This window comes from Hemitrygon akajei, chromosome 11, assembly GCF_048418815.1.
Source record: "Hemitrygon akajei chromosome 11, sHemAka1.3, whole genome shotgun sequence".
In the NCBI taxonomy this organism is placed as follows: Eukaryota; Metazoa; Chordata; class Chondrichthyes; order Myliobatiformes; family Dasyatidae; genus Hemitrygon; species Hemitrygon akajei.
This window is the reverse complement of record NC_133134.1, coordinates 173,684,843-173,704,232: the sequence shown is the minus strand read 5'-3', so window position 1 is coordinate 173,704,232 and position 19,390 is coordinate 173,684,843.

Sequence of the window (19,390 nt, the reverse complement as noted above, 5' to 3'; positions counted from 1 at the left end):
ATCAAACTTAAATAAATGTGAGCCTAAGAACAGACTCAATAATTCTCAACAGAACAAGCAGAGCAGGAAAGAACATTGAATAGATGCTGTACAGGGACAATTGAACAGTGAACGGATGCTGGACGGGGACAGTTGAACAGTGAACGGATGTTGTACAGGGACAGTTGAACAGTGAACGGATGTTGTACAGGGACAGTTGAACAGTGAACGGATGCTGTACAGGGACAGTTGAACATTGAACGGATGTTGTACAGGGACAGTTGAACAGTGAATAGATGCTGTACAGGGACAGTTGAACAGTGAACGGATGTTGTACAGGGACAGTTGAACAGTGAACGGATGTTGTACGGGGACAGTTGAACAGTGAACGGATGTTGTACAGGGACAGTTGAACAGTGAACGGATGTTGTACAGGGACAGTTGAACAGTGAACGGATGTTGTACAGGGACAGTTGAACAGTGAACGGATGTTGTACAGGGACAGTTGAACAGTGAACGGATGCTGTACAGGGACAGTTGAACAGTGAATAGATGCTGTACGGGGACAGTTGAACAGTGAATGGATGCTGTACGGGGACAGTTGAACAGTGAATAGATGCTGTACAAGGACAGTTGAACAGTGAACGGATGTTGTACAGGGACAGTTGAACAGTGAACGGATGCTGTACAGGGACAGTTGAACAGTGAATAGATGCTGTACAGGGACAGTTGAACAGTGAACGCATGCTGTACAGGGACAGTTGAACAGTGAATGGATGCTGTACAGGGACAGTTGAACAGTGAACGGATGCTGTACAGGGACAGTTGAACAGTGAACGGATGCTGTACAGGGACAGTTGAACAGTGAACGGATGCTGTACGGGGACAGTTGAACAGTGAATGGATGCTGTACGGGGACAGTTGAACAGTGAACGGATGCTGTACAGGGACAGTTGAACAGTGAACGGATGCTGTACAGGGACAGTTGAACAGTGAACGGATGTTGTACAGGGACAGTTGAACAGTGAACGGATGCTGTACAGGGACAGTTGAACAGTGAACGGATGTTGTACAGGGACAGTTGAACAGTGAACGGATGTTGTACAGGGACAGTTGAACAGTGAACGGATGCTGTACGGGGACAGTTGAACAGTGAACGGATGCTGTACAGGGACAGTTGAACAGTGAACGGATGCTGTACAGGGACAGTTGAACAGTGAAGGGATGCTGTACAGGGACAGTTGAACAGTGAATAGATGCTGTACAGGGACAGTTGAACAGTGAATAGATGCTGTACAGGGACAGTTGAACAGTGAATAGATGCTGTACAGGGACAGTTGAACAGTGAAGGGATGCTGTACAGGGACAGTTGAACAGTGAATAGATGCTGTACAGGGACAGTTGAACAGTGAATAGATGCTGTACAGGGACAGTTGAACAGTGAACGGATGCTGTACAGGGACAGTTGAACAGTGAATAGATGCTGTACAGGGACAGTTGAACAGTGAACGCATGCTGTACAGGGACAGTTGAACAGTGAACGGATGCTGTACAGGGACAGTTGAACATTGAATAGATGCTGTACAGGGACAGTTGAACAGTGAATAGATGCTGTACGGGGACAGTTGAACAGTGAATGGATGCTGTACGGGGACAGTTGAACAGTGAACGGATGCTGTACAGGGACAGTTGAACAGTGAATAGATGCTGTACGGGGACAGTTGAACAGTGAACGGATGCTGTACAGGGACAGTTGAACAGTGAATAGATGCTGTACAGGGACAGTTGAACAATGAACGGATGCTGTACGGGGACAGTTGAACAGTGAACGGATGCTGTACGGGGACAGTTGAACAGTGAACGGATGCTGTACAGGGACAGTTGAACAGTGAACGGATGCTGTACAGGGACAGTTGAACAGTGAATGGATGCTGTACGGGGACAGTTGAACAGTGAACGGATGTTGTACAGGGACAGTTGAACAGTGAATGGATGCTGTACAGGGACAGTTGAACAGTGAATGGATGCTGTACGGGGACAGTTGAACACTGAATGGATGCTGTACGGGGACAGTTGAACAGTGAACGGATGCTGTACGGGGACAGTTGAACAGTGAATAGATGCTGTACGGGGACAGTTGAACAGTGAACGGATGCTGTACAGGGACAGTTGAACAGTGAATAGATGCTGTACAGGGACAGTTGAACAATGAACGGATGCTGTACGGGGACAGTTGAACAGTGAACGGATGCTGTACGGGGACAGTTGAACAGTGAACGGATGCTGTACAGGGACAGTTGAACAGTGAACGGATGCTGTACAGGGACAGTTGAACAGTGAATGGATGCTGTACGGGGACAGTTGAACAGTGAACGGATGCTGTACAGGGACAGTTGAACAGTGAACGGATGCTGTACAGGGACAGTTGAACAGTGAACGGATGCTGTACAGGGACAGTTGAACTGAACGGATGCTGTATGGGGACAGTTGAACAGTGAACGGATGCTGTACAGGGACAGTTGAACAGTGAAGGGATGCTGTACGGGGACAGTTGAACACTGAATGGATGCTGTACAGGGACAGTTGAACAGTGAACGGATGTTGTACAGGGACAGTTGAACATTGAATAGATGCTGTACGGGGACAGTTGAACAGTGAACGGATGCTGTACAGGGACAGTTGAACATTGAATAGATGCTGTACAGGGACAGTTGAACATTGAATAGATGCTGTACGGGGACAGTTGAACAGTGAACGGATGCTGTACAGGGACAGTTGAACAGTGAACGGATGCTGTACAGGGACAGTTGAACAGTGAACGGATGCTGTACAGGGACAGTTGAACAGTGAACGGATGCTGTACGGGGACAGTTGAACACTGAATGGATGCTGTACGGGGACAGTTGAACACTGAACGGATGCTGTACAGGGACAGTTGAACAGTGAATAGATGCTGTACGGGGACAGTTGAACAGTGAACGGATGCTGTACGGGGACAGTTGAACAGTGAACGGATGCTGTACAGGGACAGTTGAACAGTGAACGGATGCTGTACGGGGACAGTTGAACACTGAATGGATGCTGTACGGGGACAGTTGAACACTGAACGGATGCTGTACAGGGACAGTTGAACAGTGAACGGATGCTGTACAGGGACAGTTGAACAGTGAACGGATGCTGTACAGGGACAGTTGAACAGTGAACGGATGCTGTACGGGGACAGTTGAACACTGAATGGATGCTGTACGGGGACAGTTGAACAGTGAACGGATGTTGTACAGGGACAGTTGAACAGTGAACGGATGCTGTACAGGGACAGTTGAACAGTGAACGGATGCTGTACGGGGACAGTTGAACAGTGAACGGATGCTGTACAGGGACAGTTGAACAGTGAACGGATGCTGTACAGGGACAGTTGAACAGTGAACGGATGCTGTACGGGGACAGTTGAACAGTGAATAGATGCTGTACAGGGACAGTTGAACAGTGAACGGATGTTGTACAGGGACAGTTGAACAGTGAACGGATGTTGTACGGGGACAGTTGAACAGTGAACGGATGTTGTACAGGGACAGTTGAACAGTGAATAGATGCTGTACGGGGACAGTTGAACAGTGAACGGATGCTGTACGGGGACAGTTGAACAGTGAACGGATGCTGTACAGGGACAGTTGAACAGTGAACGGATGCTGTACGGGGACAGTTGAACAGTGAATAGATGCTGTACAAGGACAGTTGAACAGTGAACGGATGCTGTACGGGGACAGTTGAACAGTGAATAGATGCTGTACAAGGACAGTTGAACAGTGAACGGATGTTGTACAGGGACAGTTGAACAGTGAACGGATGCTGTACAGGGACAGTTGAACAGTGAATAGATGCTGTACAGGGACAGTTGAACAGTGAACGCATGCTGTACAGGGACAGTTGAACAGTGAATGGATGCTGTACAGGGACAGTTGAACAGTGAACGGATGCTGTACAGGGACAGTTGAACAGTGAATAGATGCTGTACAGGGACAGTTGAACAGTGAATGGATGCTGTACAGGGACAGTTGAACAGTGAACGCATGCTGTACAGGGACAGTTGAACAGTGAACGGATGCTGTACAGGGACAGTTGAACATTGAATAGATGCTGTACAGGGACAGTTGAACAGTGAATAGATGCTGTACGGGGACAGTTGAACAGTGAATGGATGCTGTACGGGGACAGTTGAACAGTGAACGGATGCTGTACAGGGACAGTTGAACAGTGAATAGATGCTGTACGGGGACAGTTGAACAGTGAACGGATGCTGTACAGGGACAGTTGAACAGTGAATAGATGCTGTACGGGGACAGTTGAACAGTGAATAGATGCTGTACGGGGACAGTTGAACAGTGAACGGATGCTGTACAGGGACAGTTGAACAGTGAATAGATGCTGTACAGGGACAGTTGAACAATGAACGGATGCTGTACGGGGACAGTTGAACAGTGAACGGATGCTGTACAGGGACAGTTGAACAGTGAACGGATGCTGTACGGGGACAGTTGAACAGTGAACGGATGCTGTACAGGGACAGTTGAACAGTGAACGGATGCTGTACGGGGACAGTTGAACAGTGAATGGATGCTGTACGGGGACAGTTGAACAGTGAACGGATGCTGTACGGGGACAGTTGAACAGTGAACGGATGCTGTACAGGGACAGTTGAACAGTGAACGGATGCTGTACAGGGACAGTTGAACTGAACGGATGCTGTATGGGGACAGTTGAACAGTGAACGGATGCTGTACAGGGACAGTTGAACAGTGAAGGGATGCTGTACGGGGACAGTTGAACACTGAATGGATGCTGTACAGGGACAGTTGAACAGTGAACGGATGTTGTACAGGGACAGTTGAACATTGAATAGATGCTGTACGGGGACAGTTGAACAGTGAACGGATGCTGTACAGGGACAGTTGAACATTGAATAGATGCTGTACAGGGACAGTTGAACATTGAATAGATGCTGTACGGGGACAGTTGAACAGTGAACGGATGCTGTACAGGGACAGTTGAACAGTGAACGGATGCTGTACAGGGACAGTTGAACAGTGAACGGATGCTGTACAGGGACAGTTGAACAGTGAACGGATGCTGTACGGGGACAGTTGAACACTGAATGGATGCTGTACGGGGACAGTTGAACACTGAACGGATGCTGTACAGGGACAGTTGAACAGTGAATAGATGCTGTACGGGGACAGTTGAACAGTGAACGGATGCTGTACGGGGACAGTTGAACAGTGAACGGATGCTGTACAGGGACAGTTGAACAGTGAACGGATGCTGTACGGGGACAGTTGAACACTGAATGGATGCTGTACGGGGACAGTTGAACACTGAACGGATGCTGTACAGGGACAGTTGAACAGTGAACGGATGCTGTACAGGGACAGTTGAACAGTGAACGGATGCTGTACAGGGACAGTTGAACAGTGAACGGATGCTGTACGGGGACAGTTGAACACTGAACGGATGCTGTACGGGGACAGTTGAACAGTGAATGGATGCTGTACGGGGACAGTTGAACAGTGAATGGATGCTGTACGGGGACAGTTGAACAGTGAATAGATGCTGTACGGGGACAGTTGAACAGTGAATGGATGCTGTACAGGGACAGTTGAACAGTGAACGGATGCTGTACGGGGACAGTTGAACAGTGAACGGATGCTGTACGGGGACAGTTGAACAGTGAATGGATGCTGTACAGGGACAGTTGAACAGTGAACGGATGCTGTACGGGGACAGTTGAACAGTGAATAGATGCTGTACGGGGACAGTTGAACAGTGAACGGATGCTGTACGGGGACAGTTGAACACTGAATGGATGCTGTACAGGGACAGTTGAACAGTGAATGGATGCTGTACAGGGACAGTTGAACAGTGAACGGATGCTGTACGGGGACAGTTGAACAGTGAATGGATGCTGTACAGGGACAGTTGAACAGTGAAGGGATGCTGTACAGGGACAGTTGAACAGTGAAGGGATGCTGTACGGGGACAGTTGAACAGTGAATGGATGCTGTACAGGGACAGTTGAACAGTGAACGGATGCTGTACGGGGACAGTGAACAGTGAATGGATGCTGTACAGGGACAGTTGAACAGTGAACGGATGCTGTACGGGGACAGTTGAACAGTGAATGGATGCTGTACAGGGACAGTTGAACAGTGAACGGATGCTGTACGGGGACAGTTGAACAGTGAATAGATGCTGTACAGGGACAGTTGAACAGTGAAGGGATGCTGTACGGGGACAGTTGAACAGTGAAGGGATGCTGTACAGGGACAGTTGAACAGTGAACGGATGCTGTACGGGGACAGTTGAACAGTGAATGGATGCTGTACAGGGACAGTTGAACAGTGAACGGATGCTGTACGGGGACAGTTGAACAGTGAATAGATGCTGTACAGGGACAGTTGAACAGTGAAGGGATGCTGTACAGGGACAGTTGAACAGTGAACGGATGCTGTACGGGGACAGTTGAACAGTGAATGGATGCTGTACGGGGACAGTTGAACAGTGAATAGATGCTGTACAGGGACAGTTGAACAGTGAATAGATGCTGTACAGGGACAGTTGAACACTGAATGGATGCTGTACGGGGACAGTTGAACAGTGAATGGATGCTGTACAGGGACAGTTGAACAGTGAACGGATGCTGTACAGGGACAGTTGAACAGTGAACGGATGCTGTACGGGGACAGTTGAACAGTGAACGGATGCTGTACAGGGACAGTTGAACAGTGAACGGATGCTGTACGGGGACAGTTGAACAGTGAACGGATGCTGTACGGGGACAGTTGAACAGTGAATGGATGCTGTACGGGGACAGTTGAACAGTGAAGGGATGCTGTACGGGGACAGTTGAACAGTGAATAGATGCTGTACGGGGACAGTTGAACAGTGAATAGATGCTGTACGGGGACAGTTGAACAGTGAATGGATGCTGTACAGGGACAGTTGAACAGTGAACGGATGTTGTACAGGGACAGTTGAACAGTGAACGGATGTTGTACAGGGACAGTTGAACAGTGAACGGATGTTGTACAGGGACAGTTGAACAGTGAACGGATGCTGTACAGGGACAGTTGAACAGTGAACGGATGCTGTACAGGGACAGTTGAACAGTGAACGGATGCTGTACGGGGACAGTTGAACAGTGAATGGATGCTGTACAGGGACAGTTGAACAGTGAACGGATGCTGTACGGGGACAGTTGAACAGTGAACGGATGTTGTACAGGGACAGTTGAACAGTGAACGGATGCTGTACGGGGACAGTTGAACAGTGAACGGATGCTGTACAGGGACAGTTGAACAGTGAATAGATGCTGTACAGGGACAGTTGAACAGTGAATAGATGCTGTACGGGGACAGTTGAACAGTGAATAGATGCTGTACGGGGACAGTTGAACAGTGAATGGATGCTGTACAGGGACAGTTGAACAGTGAACGGATGTTGTACAGGGACAGTTGAACAGTGAAGGGATGCTGTACAGGGACAGTTGAACACTGAATAGATGCTGTACGGGGACAGTTGAACAGTGAATGGATGCTGTACAGGGACAGTTGAACAGTGAATAGATGCTGTACGGGGACAGTTGAACAGTGAATAGATGCTGTACAGGGACAGTTGAACAGTGAACGGATGCTGTACAGGGACAGTTGAACAGTGAAGGGATGCTGTACAGGGACAGTTGAACACTGAATAGATGCTGTACGGGGACAGTTGAACAGTGAAGGGATGCTGTACAGGGACAGTTGAACATTGAATAGATGCTGTACAGGGACAGTTGAACAGTGAACGGATGCTGTATGGGGACAGTTGAACAGTGAAGGGATGCTGTACAGGGACAGTTGAACACTGAATAGATGCTGTACGGGGACAGTTGAACAGTGAAGGGATGCTGTACAGGGACAGTTGAACATTGAATAGATGCTGTACAGGGACAGTTGAACAGTGAACGGATGCTGTACGGGGACAGTTGAACAGTGAATAGATGCTGTACAGGGACAGTTGAACAGTGAATGGATGCTGTACAGGGACAGTTGAACAGTGAACGGATGTTGTACAGGGACAGTTGAACACTGAATGGATGCTGTACGGGGACAGTTGAACAGTGAAGGGATGCTGTACAGGGACAGTTGAACATTGAATAGATGCTGTACAGGGACAGTTGAACAGTGAACGGATGCTGTACGGGGACAGTTGAACAGTGAATAGATGCTGTACAGGGACAGTTGAACAGTGAATGGATGCTGTACAGGGACAGTTGAACAGTGAACGGATGTTGTACAGGGACAGTTGAACAGTGAAGGGATGCTGTACAGGGACAGTTAAACAGTGAACGGATGTTGTACAGGGACAGTTGAACATTGAATAGATGCTGTACGGGGACAGTTGAACAGTGAATGGATGCTGTACAGGGACAGTTGAACACTGAATAGATGCTGTACAGGGACAGTTGAACAGTGAACGGATGCTGTACGGGGACAGTTGAACAGTGAATGGATGTTGTACAGGGACAGTTGAACAGTGAACGGATGTTGTACAGGGACAGTTGAACAGTGAACGGATGTTGTACAGGGACAGTTGAACAGTGAACGGATGCTGTACAGGGACAGTTGAACAGTGAATGGATGTTGTACAGGGACAGTTGAACAGTGAAGGGATGCTGTACGGGGACAGTTGAACAGTGAATGGATGCTGTACGGGGACAGTTGAACAGTGAACGGATGCTGTACAGGGACAGTTGAACAGTGAATGGATGCTGTACGGGGACAGTTGAACAGTGAACGGATGCTGTACAGGGACAGTTGAACAGTGAAGGGATGCTGTACGGGGACAGTTGAACAGTGAACGGATGCTGTACAGGGACAGTTGAACAGTGAATAGATGCTGTACGGGGACAGTTGAACAGTGAACGGATGCTGTACAGGGACAGTTGAACAGTGAAGGGATGCTGTACGGGGACAGTTGAACAGTGAACGGATGCTGTACGGGGACAGTTGAACAGTGAAGGGATGCTGTACAGGGACAGTTGAACAGTGAACGGATGCTGTACAGGGACAGTTGAACAGTGAACGGATGCTGTACAGGGACAGTTGAACAGTGAAGGGATGCTGTACAGGGACAGTTGAACAGTGAATGGATGTTGTACAGGGACAGTTGAACAGTGAACGGATGTTGTACAGGGACAGTTGAACAGTGAACGGATGCTGTACAGGGACAGTTGAACAGTGAATGGATGCTGTACAGGGACAGTTGAACAGTGAACGGATGCTGTACAGGGACAGTTGAACAGTGATTAGATGCTGTACAGGGACAGTTGAACAGTGAAGGGATGTTGTACGGGGACAGTTGAACAGTGAACGGATGCTGTACAGGGACAGTTGAACAGTGAATAGATGCTGTACAGGGACAGTTAAACAGTGAACGGATGCTGTACGGGGACAGTTGAACACTGAATAGATGCTGTACGGGGACAGTTGAACAGTGAAGGGATGCTGTACAGGGACAGTTGAACAGTGAATAGATGCTGTACGGGGACAGTTGAACAGTGAACGGATGCTGTACGGGGACAGTTGAACAGTGAATGGATGCTGTACAGGGACAGTTGAACAGTGAACGGATGTTGTACAGGGACAGTTGAACAGTGAAGGGATGCTGTACGGGGACAGTTGAACAGTGAACGGATGCTGTACAGGGACAGTTGAACAGTGAAGGGATGCTGTACGGGGACAGTTGAACAGTGAACGGATGCTGTACGGGGACAGTTGAACAGTGAAGGGATGCTGTACAGGGACAGTTGAACAGTGAACGGATGTTGTACAGGGACAGTTGAACAGTGAACGGATGCTGTACGGGGACAGTTGAACAGTGAATGGATGCTGTACAGGGACAGTTGAACAGTGAACGGATGTTGTACAGGGACAGTTGAACAGTGAAGGGATGCTGTACGGGGACAGTTGAACAGTGAACGGATGCTGTACAGGGACAGTTGAACAGTGAAGGGATGCTGTACGGGGACAGTTGAACAGTGAACGGATGCTGTACGGGGACAGTTGAACAGTGAAGGGATGCTGTACGGGGACAGTTGAACAGTGAACGGATGCTGTACAGGGACAGTTGAACAGTGAACGGATGCTGTACAGGGACAGTTGAACAGTGAACGGATGCTGTACAGGGACAGTTGAACAGTGAACGGATGCTGTACAGGGACAGTTGAACAGTGAACGGATGTTGTACGGGGACAGTTGAACAGTGAACGGATGCTGTACAGGGACAGTTGAACAGTGAACGGATGCTGTACAGGGACAGTTGAACAGTGAACGGATGTTGTACGGGGACAGTTGAACAGTGAACGGATGCTGTACAGGGACAGTTGAACAGTGAAGGGATGTTGTACAGGGACAGTTGAACATTGAAGGGATGCTGTACGGGGACAGTTGAACAGTGAACGGATGCTGTACAGGGACAGTTGAACAGTGAACGGATGCTGTACAGGGACAGTTGAACAGTGAACGGATGCTGTACAGGGACAGTTGAACAGTGAACGGATGCTGTACAGGGACAGTTGAACAGTGAACGGATGTTGTACGGGGACAGTTGAACAGTGAACGGATGCTGTACAGGGACAGTTGAACAGTGAAGGGATGTTGTACAGGGACAGTTGAACATTGAAGGGATGCTGTACGGGGACAGTTGAACACTGAATGGATGCTGTACAGGGACAGTTGAACACTGAATGGATGCTGTACAGGGACAGTTGAACATTGAATAGATGCTGTACAGGGACAGTTGAACACTGAATGGATGCTGTACAGGGACAGTTGAACACTGAATGGATGCTGTACAGGGACAGTTGAACATTGAATAGATGCTGTACAGGGACAGTTGAACAGTGAACGGATGCTGTACGGGGACAGTTGAACAGTGAACGGATGCTGTACAGGGACAGTTGAACAGTGAATGGATGCTGTACGGGGACAGTTGAACAGTGAACGGATGCTGTACGGGGACAGTTGAACAGTGAAGGGATGCTGTACGGGGACAGTTGAACAGTGAACGGATGCTGTACAGGGACAGTTGAACAGTGAAGGGATGCTGTACAGGGACAGTTGAACAGTGAATGGATGCTGTACGGGGACAGTTGAACAGTGAAGGGATGCTGTACAGGGACAGTTGAACAGTGAATGGATGCTGTACAGGGACAGTTGAACACTGAATGGATGCTGTACGGGGACAGTTGAACAGTGAATAGATGCTGTACAGGGACAGTTGAACAGTGAATAGATGCTGTACAGGGACAGTTGAACAGTGAACGGATGCTGTACAGGGACAGTTGAACAGTGAACGGATGTTGTACAGGGACAGTTGAACAGTGAACGGATGCTGTACAGGGACAGTTGAACAGTGAATGGATGCTGTACAGGGACAGTTGAACACTGAATAGATGCTGTACAGGGACAGTTGAACACTGAATGGATGCTGTACAGGGACAGTTGAACAGTGAACGGATGCTGTACGGGGACAGTTGAACAGTGAATGGATGCTGTACAGGGACAGTTGAACAGTGAACGGATGCTGTACGGGGACAGTTGAACAGTGAACGGATGTTGTACAGGGACAGTTGAACAGTGAACGGATGCTGTACGGGGACAGTTGAACAGTGAACGGATGCTGTACGGGGACAGTTGAACAGTGAATGGATGTTGTACAGGGACAGTTGAACAGTGAATAGATGCTGTACAGGGACAGTTGAACAGTGAATAGATGCTGTACGGGGACAGTTGAACAGTGAATAGATGCTGTACGGGGACAGTTGAACAGTGAATGGATGCTGTACAGGGACAGTTGAACAGTGAACGGATGTTGTACAGGGACAGTTGAACAGTGAAGGGATGCTGTACAGGGACAGTTGAACACTGAATGGATGCTGTACAGGGACAGTTAAACAGTGAATGGATGCTGTACAGGGACAGTTGAACACTGAATAGATGCTGTACGGGGACAGTTGAACAGTGAAGGGATGCTGTACGGGGACAGTTGAACAGTGAATGGATGTTGTACAGGGACAGTTGAACAGTGAACGGATGCTGTACGGGGACAGTTGAACAGTGAAGGGATGCTGTACAGGGACAGTTGAACAATGAACGCATGCTGTACGGGGACAGTTGAACAGTGAATGGATGCTGTACAGGGACAGTTGAACAGTGAATAGATGCTGTACAGGGACAGTTGAACAATGAACGGATGTTGTACAGGGACAGTTGAACAGTGAATAGATGCTGTACAGGGACAGTTGAACATTGAATAGATGCTGTACAGGGACAGTTGAACAGTGAACGGATGCTGTACAGGGACAGTTGAACAATGAACGGATGCTGTACGGGGACAGTTGAACAGTGAACGGATGCTGTACAGGGACAGTTGAACAGTGAACGGATGCTGTACAGGGACAGTTGAACAGTGAACGGATGCTGTACAGGGACAGTTGAACAGTGAACGGATGCTGTACAGGGACAGTTGAACAGTGAACGGATGTTGTACAGGGACAGTTGAACAGTGAAGGGATGCTGTACAGGGACAGTTGAACAATGAACGCATGCTGTACGGGGACAGTTGAACAGTGAATGGATGCTGTACAGGGACAGTTGAACAGTGAACGGATGCTGTACGGGGACAGTTGAACAGTGAACGGATGTTGTACAGGGACAGTTGAACAGTGAATAGATGTTGTACAGGGACAGTTGAACAGTGAATGGATGCTGTACAGGGACAGTTGAACAGTGAACGGATGCTGTACGGGGACAGTTGAACAGTGAAGGGATGCTGTACAGGGACAGTTGAACAGTGAAGGGATGCTGTACGGGGACAGTTGAACAGTGAACGGATGTTGTACGGGGACAGTTGAACAGTGAATGGATGCTGTACAGGGACAGTTGAACAGTGAACGGATGCTGTACGGGGACAGTTGAACAGTGAAGGGATGCTGTACAGGGACAGTTGAACAGTGAAGGGATGCTGTACAGGGACAGTTGAACAGTGAACGGATGCTGTACAGGGACAGTTGAACAGTGAACGGATGTTGTACGGGGACAGTTGAACAGTGAATAGATGCTGTACAGGGACAGTTGAACACTGAATAGATGCTGTACGGGGACAGTTGAACAGTGAACGGATGTTGTACGGGGACAGTTGAACAGTGAAGGGATGCTGTACGGGGACAGTTGAACAGTGAATGGATGCTGTACAGGGACAGTTGAACAGTGAACGGATGCTGTACGGGGACAGTTGAACAGTGAACGGATGCTGTACAGGGACAGTTGAACAGTGAATGGATGCTGTACAGGGACAGTTGAACAGTGAACGGATGCTGTACGGGGACAGTTGAACAGTGAAGGGATGCTGTACGGGGACAGTTGAACAGTGAACGGATGCTGTACAGGGACAGTTGAACAGTGAACGGATGCTGTACAGGGACAGTTGAACAGTGAACGGATGTTGTACAGGGACAGTTGAACAGTGAAGGGATGCTGTACGGGGACAGTTGAACAGTGAACGGATGCTGTACGGGGACAGTTGAACACTGAATGGATGCTGTACAGGGACAGTTGAACAGTGAACGGATGCTGTACGGGGACAGTTGAACAGTGAAGGGATGTTGTACAGGGACAGTTGAACAGTGAAGGGATGTTGTACAGGGACAGTTGAACAGTGAACGGATGCTGTACAGGGACAGTTGAACAGTGAACGGATGTTGTACAGGGACAGTTGAACAGTGAACGGATGCTGTACAGGGACAGTTGAACAGTGAATGGATGCTGTACAGGGACAGTTGAACACTGAATAGATGCTGTACAGGGACAGTTGAACACTGAATGGATGCTGTACGGGGACAGTTGAACAGTGAATGGATGCTGTACGGGGACAGTTGAACAGTGAAGGGATGCTGTACGGGGACAGTTGAACAGTGAACGGATGCTGTACAGGGACAGTTGAACACTGAATAGATGCTGTACAGGGACAGTTGAACACTGAATGGATGCTGTACGGGGACAGTTGAACAGTGAATGGATGCTGTACGGGGACAGTTGAACAGTGAAGGGATGCTGTACAGGGACAGTTGAACAGTGAAGGGATGCTGTACGGGGACAGTTGAACAGTGAAGGGATGCTGTACAGGGACAGTTGAACAGTGAATGGATGCTGTACAGGGACAGTTGAACACTGAATGGATGCTGTACGGGGACAGTTGAACAGTGAATAGATGCTGTACAGGGACAGTTGAACAGTGAAAGGATGCTGTACAGGGACAGTTGAACATTGAATAGATGCTGTACAGGGACAGTTGAACAGTGAACGGATGCTGTACAGGGACAGTTGAACAGTGAACGGATGCTGTACAGGGACAGTTGAACAGTGAACGGATGCTGTACGGGGACAGTTGAACAGTGAACGGATGCTGTACGGGGACAGTTGAACAGTGAATGGATGCTGTACGGGGACAGTTGAACAGTGAACGGATGCTGTACAGGGACAGTTGAACAGTGAACGGATGCTGTACGGGGACAGTTGAACAGTGAACGGATGCTGTACAGGGACAGTTGAACAGTGAACGGATGCTGTACAGGGACAGTTGAACAGTGAACGGATGTTGTACAGGGACAGTTGAACAGTGAACGGATGCTGTACAGGGACAGTTGAACAGTGAATGGATGCTGTACAGGGACAGTTGAACACTGAATAGATGCTGTACAGGGACAGTTGAACACTGAATGGATGCTGTACAGGGACAGTTGAACAGTGAACGGATGCTGTACGGGGACAGTTGAACAGTGAATGGATGCTGTACAGGGACAGTTGAACAGTGAACGGATGCTGTACGGGGACAGTTGAACAGTGAACGGATGTTGTACAGGGACAGTTGAACAGTGAACGGATGCTGTACGGGGACAGTTGAACAGTGAACGGATGCTGTACGGGGACAGTTGAACAGTGAACGGATGCTGTACAGGGACAGTTGAACAGTGAACGGATGCTGTACGGGGACAGTTGAACAGTGAACGGATGCTGTACAGGGACAGTTGAACAGTGAACGGATGCTGTACGGGGACAGTTGAACAGTGAATGGATGCTGTACGGGGACAGTTGAACAGTGAACGGATGCTGTACGGGGACAGTTGAACAGTGAACGGATACTGTACGGGGACAGTTGAACAGTGAACGGATGCTGTACGGGGACAGTTGAACAGTGAATGGATGCTGTACAGGGACAGTTGAACAGTGAAGGGATGCTGTACGGGGACAGTTGAACACTGAATGGATGCTGTACAGGGACAGTTGAACAGTGAACGGATGTTGTACAGGGACAGTTGAACATTGAATAGATGCTGTACGGGGACAGTTGAACAGTGAACGGATGCTGTACAGGGACAGTTGAACATTGAATAGATGCTGTACAGGGACAGTTGAACATTGAATAGATGCTGTACGGGGACAGTTGAACAGTGAACGGATGCTGTACAGGGACAGTTGAACAGTGAACGGATGCTGTACAGGGACAGTTGAACAGTGAACGGATGCTGTACAGGGACAGTTGAACAGTGAACGGATGCTGTACGGGGACAGTTGAACAGTGAATGGATGCTGTACGGGGACAGTTGAACAGTGAACGGATGCTGTACGGGGACAGTTGAACATTGAATAGATGCTGTACGGGGACAGTTGAACAGTGAACGGATGCTGTACGGGGACAGTTGAACAGTGAACGGATGCTGTACGGGGACAGTTGAACAGTGAAGGGATGCTGTACAGGGACAGTTGAACAGTGAACGGATGCTGTACAGGGACAGTTGAACAATGAATGGATGCTGTACGGGGACAGTTGAACAGTGAACGGATGCTGTACAAGGACAGTTGAACAGTGAACGGATGCTGTACAGGGACAGTTGAACATTGAATAGATGCTGTACGGGGACAGTTGAACAGTGAACGGATGCTGTACGGGGACAGTTGAACAGTGAACGGATGCTGTACGGGGACAGTTGAACAGTGAATGGATGCTGTACAGGGACAGTTGAACAGTGAACGGATGCTGTACAGGGACAGTTGAACAGTGAATGGATGCTGTACAGGGACAGTTGAACAGTGAATGGATGCTGTACAGGGACAGTTGAACAGTGAATGGATGCTGTACAGGGACAGTTGAACAGTGAATGGATGCTGTACGGGGACAGTTGAACAGTGAACGGATGCTGTACAGGGACAGTTGAACAGTGAATAGATGCTGTACGGGGACAGTTGAACAGTGAACGGATGCTGTACAGGGACAGTTGAACAGTGAACGGATGCTGTACGGGGACAGTTGAACAGTGAATGGATGCTGTACAGGGACAGTTGAACAGTGAACGGATGCTGTACAGGGACAGTTGAACAGTGAATGGATGCTGTACAGGGACAGTTGAACAGTGAATGGATGCTGTACAGGGACAGTTGAACAGTGAATGGATGCTGTACAGGGACAGTTGAACAGTGAACGGATGCTGTACGGGGACAGTTGAACAGTGAATGGATGCTGTACAGGGACAGTTGAACAGTGAACGGATGCTGTACGGGGACAGTTGAACAGTGAACGGATGCTGTACGGGGACAGTTGAACAGTGAATGGATGCTGTACAGGGACAGTTGAACATTGAATAGATGCTGTACAGGGACAGTTGAACAGTGAACGGATGCTGTACGGGGACAGTTGAACAGTGAATGGATGCTGTACGGGGACAGTTGAACAGTGAACGGATGCTGTACAGGGACAGTTGAACAGTGAACGGATGCTGTACGGGGACAGTTGAACAGTGAATGGATGCTGTACAGGGACAGTTGAACAGTGAAGGGATGCTGTACAGGGACAGTTGAACAGTGAATGGATGCTGTACAGGGACAGTTGAACAGTGAATGGATGCTGTACAGGGACAGTTGAACAGTGAACGGATGCTGTACAGGGACAGTTGAACAGTGAACGGATGCTGTACGGGGACAGTTGAACAGTGAAGGGATGCTGTACAGGGACAGTTGAACAGTGAATGGATGCTGTACAGGGACAGTTGAACAGTGAATGGATGCTGTACGGGGACAGTTGAACAGTGAACGGATGTTGTACAGGGACAGTTGAACAGTGAATAGATGCTGTACGGGGACAGTTGAACAGTGAACGGATGCTGTACAGGGACAGTTGAACAGTGAACGGATGCTGTACAGGGACAGTTGAACAGTGAATGGATGCTGTACAGGGACAGTTGAACAGTGAATAGATGCTGTACAGGGACAGTTGAACAGTGAATGGATGCTGTACGGGGACAGTTGAACAGTGAATAGATGCTGTACAGGGACAGTTGAACAGTGAACGGATGCTGTACGGGGACAGTTGAACATTGAATAGATGCTGTACGGGGACAGTTGAACAGTGAACGGATGTTGTACAGGGACAGTTGAACAGTGAATAGATGCTGTACAGGGACAGTTGAACAGTGAATGGATGCTGTACAGGGACAGTTGAACAGTGAACGGATGATGTACAGGGACAGTTGAACAGTGAATAGATGCTGTACAGGGACAGTTGAACACTGAATGGATGCTGTACAGGGACAGTTGAACAGTGAACGGATGATGTACAGGGACAGTTGAACAGTGAATAGATGCTGTACAGGGACAGTTGAACAGTGAATAGATGCTGTACAGGGACAGTTGAACAGTGAATAGATGCTGTACAGGGACAGTTGAACAGTGAATAGATGCTGTACAGGGACAGTTGAACAGTGAATAGATGCTGTACAGGGACAGTTGAACAGTGAATAGATGCTGTACAGGGACAGTTGAACAGTGAACGGATGCTGTACAGGGACAGTTAAACAGTGAATGGATGCTGTACAGGGACAGTTGAACACTGAATAGATGCTGTACGGGGACAGTTGAACAGTGAAGGGATGCTGTACGGGGACAGTTGAACAGTGAATGGATGTTGTACAGGGACAGTTGAACAGTGAACGGATGCTGTACGGGGACAGTTGAACAGTGAAGGGATGCTGTACAGGGACAGTTGAACAATGAACGCATGCTGTACGGGGACAGTTGAACAGTGAATGGATGCTGTACAGGGACAGTTGAACAGTGAATAGATGCTGTACAGGGACAGTTGAACAATGAACGGATGTTGTACAGGGACAGTTGAACAGTGAATAGATGCTGTACAGGGACAGTTGAACATTGAATAGATGCTGTACAGGGACAGTTGAACAGTGAACGGATGCTGTACAGGGACAGTTGAACAATGAACGGATGCTGTACGGGGACAGTTGAACAGTGAACGGATGCTGTACAGGGACAGTTGAACAGTGAACGGATGCTGTACAGGGACAGTTGAACAGTGAACGGATGCTGTACAGGGACAGTTGAACAGTGAACGGATGCTGTACAGGGACAGTTGAACAGTGAACGGATGTTGTACAGGGACAGTTGAACAGTGAAGGGATGCTGTACAGGGACAGTTGAACAATGAACGCATGCTGTACGGGGACAGTTGAACAGTGAATGGATGCTGTACAGGGACAGTTGAACAGTGAACGGATGCTGTACGGGGACAGTTGAACAGTGAACGGATGTTGTACAGGGACAGTTGAACAGTGAATAGATGTTGTACAGGGACAGTTGAACAGTGAATGGATGCTGTACAGGGACAGTTGAACAGTGAACGGATGCTGTACGGGGACAGTTGAACAGTGAAGGGATGCTGTACAGGGACAGTTGAACAGTGAAGGGATGCTGTACGGGGACAGTTGAACAGTGAACGGATGTTGTACGGGGACAGTTGAACAGTGAATGGATGCTGTACAGGGACAGTTGAACAGTGAACGGATGCTGTACGGGGACAGTTGAACAGTGAAGGGATGCTGTACAGGGACAGTTGAACAGTGAAGGGATGCTGTACAGGGACAGTTGAACAGTGAACGGATGCTGTACAGGGACAGTTGAACAGTGAACGGATGTTGTACGGGGACAGTTGAACAGTGAATAGATGCTGTACAGGGACAGTTGAACACTGAATAGATGCTGTACGGGGACAGTTGAACAGTGAACGGATGTTGTACGGGGACAGTTGAACAGTGAAGGGATGCTGTACGGGGACAGTTGAACAGTGAATGGATGCTGTACAGGGACAGTTGAACAGTGAACGGATGCTGTACGGGGACAGTTGAACAGTGAACGGATGCTGTACAGGGACAGTTGAACAGTGAATGGATGCTGTACAGGGACAGTTGAACAGTGAACGGATGCTGTACGGGGACAGTTGAACAGTGAAGGGATGCTGTACGGGGACA